At 40.0% G+C, this 6,110-nt stretch overlaps 1 pseudogene; it reads right to left on the bottom strand.

Moving 5' to 3' along the window:
- Positions 1 to 243: 243 nt before the first annotated feature.
- LOC119809239 lies at positions 244 to 3,531 on the bottom strand (annotated as a pseudogene).
- Positions 3,532 to 6,110: the final 2,579 nt, after the last annotated feature.

The following is a 6,110-nucleotide window of genomic DNA, read 5'->3' as shown; positions in this document are numbered from 1 at the left end:
TGATCCAGCATGCAGAAGGAATGCTTAGTAGTGACCCAATATAAGAAAAAACTATGATAATCAGGGAAGACTCAGTTCCCAAATTTCTTTTTCTTTTTTCCTTTAAAATATATAAACCTGTTTTATTATTGAAAGTGAACATGCATATAATTTATCAGAATGAGATCTTCCCAAATTATACCTTGATAATACTTGTTAATTCAATAAAAGGAAAAGGTCCCAACACTGCAGTAGCTACTATTTTTAGCTAATTTTGTTACTGAGTGTTCTCTGCTTTTCTGTGTGTTCGACAATTGTTTCTTCCAAATAGAGGCCCTTCTGCTTCCACATTGCATTTATTCATTCTGGGCTGGGTTCTAGGAAACTGTCTTCTTCCCAAAGTGAAGATACTCAGTGGTTGGCACCCAGAAGGGGTCATTATACATGACCTCTCAGTAGCTGAACACCAGCTGGGGACTAGCCAGTCCACTAGTCCTCTTTCTGATTTCATCAGCAAAGCTGAAGCTTTCTGCCACGGGCATCACAACCTTAATGAACATGTCCCTCTCTTCCTTTACTTGTTTCTGAATGACTCAACCTTCTTGCTTTGACAACACAGCATAGACTTGGCTGAGAACATCACTGGTTGTCATGATGTAAACTGTACATAGTTGCCATTAGGCATTGAGGCCTCACTTGTACAGCATAGTGACATGCTTCTTGCACAGTGGCAATCAGCTGCCCTGGGAAAGGTCCACTGCAATCAGTGACTGGAGAATCTCCTTTTGCAGAAGTCTGCTCAAAGGACTGAGAATATCCACCTTGTTGCTCTTGGTTTTCGTCTCTACTGTGATAGGTTTTACCTTCCTCCTGTCCCTCTCCTGACAGATCACATTGTTCTTGTTTCTGTTTATTACTTGTTCTTTGTTCTACCCCTTAATTTGGTTTCTACTTTTCTAGAACAAAACAAGACACCCATGAGGGGATCCTCACATATGGGGCTAAAGAGGGGCGCTAGCTGGAAGTCACTCAGAATAATATTGCCAAAGTCTAGGAATCTGCTGATTTCTTTCAATTCTCTGCCAGCTGGGCCCGACTGTACTGAGTTCTGGAAATCTTCACGTCTCCTGACAAGTATGGGCCCACATTTTCTTGGAACAAATGACTAGATTTGGTCAATAGTTTCCCTCCATTTTCTCCCTATTAGGTATTGCTCCAGTTTTCTTTTGATTTCCCAAATTTTCTCTTGGTTCTTCTGATGTATCCCCTGGTATTTCTGTCCTCATTCAAAGAGGATGTCAAACGTTCCATGAACCATATCAAGTTACTGTTTTCTTCGAGAATCTGAGTTACCTCTTCTGGAAGTGGTATGGCCCACTTACTGAAAGTGACTAGTTTATGGGTCATCATTATGGTGAGGAGCCTGTCAGAGTCAACATGGATGCCCTATGTAATTTTGTCTTGCTTTTCTTTTGTTTGGTGTATGACAGCTGTCTGTCTAGTTCTTCATCAACCATGTCAACTTTGGGAGGCTTTGTGATTGTTTCTCTGAATGGAATAATGGTTCAGACACACTGATGTGAATCTTTGCAAACTTTCTAAGTCATGCAAACATTGCCAAAGGTGGAACTTCCCTGCTGTGACCAAAACATGTTCTTCTGTTTCCTAATTAAAATCTGGACACAGGGATCAGCTTGATTTAACAGCTTCATTCCTTTCACAAACTGAGGTATTTCATTTGGGTGTGTAAGGTCATGGTCTGGGTTTTGGTTCAACAGCAACCCTCACAATAGGGCTGGCTTCACAGTTCAGTGGAATAAGTGGAGGGCAGGATGGCAGGCTGCACAAAGTTGCAGATTTTAGAAGAAAGTATTGGAGGCCTCCAATTCCAAGCACATCCTGGGGGCATGTCCTCCAGATCTTCCAGCTCCCTTCCCATCAGAAGATTCAGGCTCTCCATAGTATAACATGCCATGTGGGGGACAAGAAGCAGATCCTCTAATGGAGCTAAGAAACCTAGTAGAACTCACTGTCAAATCCAATTGTATTTGGTGCCAAGACAAAAAAGTTTTGTCCTCTTCGACTCATGTCACTGTATACATGAGCAAATGCAATCAAGGCCTCTTCGCTGCTTTCTTCCTGAGAAACAGGTTGAGGGTTAACACTGCCACATCTGGCTCATCACCTATCTTTTGGCTCATCTCCCTGGGGACTTGGTTCAGGGCACCTCCATCCCGGGGGGAATCATGGGTTGCCTGTCTCTGTTCTCCGGCAAGCTTCTCTGCATGACTTTGTCGTGTGTGTTCACATCTTTGGGCCATTCTTTTCTTGAGAGAGAGGCCTCAGCTTATTCTGAGGCAAGGCTTCACATCAGCTGCAAACATTTTGTAAACAAAGATAATAACTGGAGCAGTATCTTCATTTCCTTATATCATATAGGCTGCTTTCTGGGCCTGGGTTTCCAGTGGAAGAGACTCAGATGTCTGTGACCATGTGCAGTTTCTGACACCATAGGGACAAGAGTGTGAGCTATGCACAGCCACTGGCTACAAATGGCATTTATCTGGACTTAGACTCATGGGCTCCAATTTTTAATCCTAAAGAAGTCACAATTTTATCAATTTTTTTTGCTTTTTTATTTTTTTTTAAGTTTTTTTTTGTCATTTTTCAAGACCACATCATACAAACTACAAATATTTTCCAGGATTAACTATGCAAATAAAGGTTTCTTTTGGGGGGCCTGATCAACTTTCATAATATTCTTAGCCTTCATACTTATATAATGATCTCCCCACAGGGTCTTCAAAAGAACTTCCTTCTTGATGCTGATTTTTCGATGATGGATTCTGGTAAAGTGCAGCCATCTATTGCAGCGGTACAGACCATATGGTCCTGCTCGGGCGAGAAGTGCAGTTGAGAATCGTCACCATCCTCCAAGGCAGTATTCCAGTCATGCACCTCATCTTTTCAGAATGTGTCTTCACCTGGGATTCTCTCTCTGCTCTTTGTTCTAGACTTTAGAAGTAAAAAGAGCTCCTGTAAGTGTGTTCATCTGTCCTAAAATATTCTTGAGGTGAGGTTAGGCTTTGTGTGGGGTGAATTTTACCTTCACTATCATGTGATCTATCTTATTTATCACTAAAACAGGATGATTGTTTTTAAGCCAGGCTTGTTGCAGAACTGCCTGTGTCTGTGGATAGACCGTCCAAAGCTTCCACCACAATGATGCATCCATCACAAATGCGAACCTCTGTTGATACTTCTGAGGAAAAATCCGCATGTCTAAGAGTGTCTTTCAGATTTATCAGCTATTCCTCATTACCGTCTGTATAGGCGCTGAATTTCATGGTGATCCCTCTGACTTGTTCATTTTCTCTGCTGTCTATTTCCTTACTTGCTTGCCAGGTGGCTGGAGATGATTCCATTACTAGATATAAGATGATCAGCAAGGGTAGTTTTTCCATGGTCAATGTGAACCAAAACACAGATATTTTTGATGTTGACAATGTTTTTCTGAAGTTGACTCATCTTATCAATGCCAATGTGCACCATGGTTACTTATTTCCTGTGATGGCTCCAAGTTTACCCAAACTTCTAAGGTTCCAGGATTTCTTCAATTGGGAAAGACTAACGTGAGCAATTAAAGAAACCTTTCACATGTGGCTCATGAAACTATAGATATAGAGTGATTTAGAAGCCATATATCAATGGATATATCAACTCCAATTCTCTCCCAGAGAAAATATGAACAAAGGCATTCCTTGATGGTCTAGCTCATACAAGTTGGTAGTAACATTTGGTTATCATAATCTGAGATTGACATGAATCTCAGGCACCAGTAGACAGTGATGGAAAGATAGGTATTACTCGATAAAATCACTGTAAAAGAAAAGGAGAGGAAGGTTACTGAAGAAACCACTGCTTGGGTGTGAGTTCACCAGGCTCCATAAAAGAGAGCTAAGAAAGAGGCTGAACCTAGACCATCATGCCCAAATCCAGCCAGAAAAAAAACTGATGAGAACTTTTTCTGTTTTAGTGAGTCTGTCCAGTCTCTGATCCTGCCTTCTTTCAATGCCAAAGCAACCACAGAGGGGTGAGTCAGATAAGTGAGCTTTCTTTTACCTCCTCCAAGCATTTTCATAACACCCCTAAAGCATCCACAACAACCAGTTACCAATGAAATGTAGTCACCCCAGGCTGTCCAACATTCAGCACTGAGGACACAAAACACTACTCTCAACACCCCTCCTGCATGATCTGAAACCGATAATGTTTCAAAAGACAAAAGAAAACCAAACTTCAATTCAGCATAGGCAGGCCACTCTCATAGCTGTCACACAATCAGTGAAATAAACCTAGAAGTCCAAGTCCCAGTGCACAAACACAGCCAACATGAAAGTCCAAAATAATATGTTCCTCCCTAAAGATGTTCCACATATACTAACATTAGGACACAGTATCTAAAAGTTTCTAAATCTAAAAAACAAAGAGAGAAAGAGAGAGAAAGAGAGAGAGGTAGATAGATAGATAGATAGATAGATAGATAGATAGATAGATAGATAGATAGATGGATGGATGGATGGATAGATAGATAGATAGATAGGTAGGTAGGTAGGTAGGTAGGTAGGTAGATGATAGATAGATAGATAGATAGATAGATAGATAGATAGATAGATGCCCAACTACTTTAAAGAGGCCATGAATTCATCAGAGTGAATTTAATTGAGGACACTTGCAAAGTAAGTCCAGAAAAATGCACATAACTGACTGAATAAAATAAGAAAGATTATTCAGAATTTAAAAACTAAGCACAGTAAAGAAATAGAAATATTGGACAAAACTCAAGTTAAATTCTAGGTGGAGAAAACTCAGGGGAAAACCTGTAGAATGGATCAAGCAGAAGACAGTATGTTAAGAGTTACAGATAAGGCAGACATGAAAGAAATAGAAATATAAAGGATGACATAAAGGGAAGAGAATGCAGAAACTTTGTAACCTAGAAACTGTATGAAGTCTTAGTGGATCAGCTAAATGCCATATTGGAATGTGATTGTTATAAGGATTGAGAGAAGGGCAATGCAGATATGGGTTTGGATCTGATAATCTAGGCAAATAGAAGAAGATTTGAGTCAATATGGAGTTTGGGGGAGGGAAAAAGCATAACAGAAAGACAGTTGTGTGCTAAGTTTCAGAGAGGCTACAAAGTCTGAGCTTTAGTTTATGGAAGAATAGATTAATCCTGTTCTAGATCGGGGCAATGACCTTCCCAGAACACATAATGTAAAGTTCACTGTGGATAGATTGTTCTCCGGTCCATAGCCTTCTTCAGCAGCCATATGTGGTTCACAGGAAGGGAAAGGCACAGCAGTGGCAGGCGTGATACACCAGAATACATCTCTCAGGCTGGATATAGGCCAAGTAAACCAATCATTTCTGTAGAAGCTATTGGACTAGTTGGGATTAGAATTGGCTAGTTTTTAGACTGAACTAAAAGAATATGGAATATTTCAAAAATTCTGGAATTTGAAAAGGTGGTGAAAACTAATGGCCTCAGATCAAAACACTGGGAACATAAATGAGAATATTAAGCAGCAAAGGTGATTTAAACCATAAGGGGAATAAACATGGAGCTTTCACTGCTTATTCCTTAGATTTCTTTATTATCATTTTATGTTCATGAATATTTTGGCAGAATGTACATATGTACACCATGTCTGCCTTATGTCCACAGACATCAGCAGAAGGTGTCAGAGACCCTGGAACTGTAGTTACAGTTGGTTGTGAGCCTCCATATAGGTGCTGGGAATGGACCCAAGGTCTTCTGCAAGAGCAAGCCCTAACTGCTGAGCCATCTGTCTAGCCCTATTATAAAATTTTAAAGTGACTCACAGTTTATGTATTACTGCACATATATTAAATAGTAAATTTACTATTAGGGAGAGTAAATAAAATGTATTCCCATTAGCAACTTCTATTTATTAAATGGCAATCCTATCTGAGGTTTTGAAAGAGATAAAGGCTGAACAAATTGTACTAAATAAAGTGAAATAAATTGAAAATATTAAAAGCATAAATCATTTCTTAGTTGCCTGTGGTTTTGTGTGTGGTACTGAAGAAGCCTCCCACATTAT

Source organism: Arvicola amphibius, chromosome 3 (genome assembly GCF_903992535.2).
Source record: "Arvicola amphibius chromosome 3, mArvAmp1.2, whole genome shotgun sequence".
Classification (NCBI taxonomy): domain Eukaryota; kingdom Metazoa; phylum Chordata; class Mammalia; order Rodentia; family Cricetidae; genus Arvicola; species Arvicola amphibius.
Note: the sequence above shows the minus strand (reverse complement) of the source record. Positions and strands in the feature narration are given on the sequence as shown.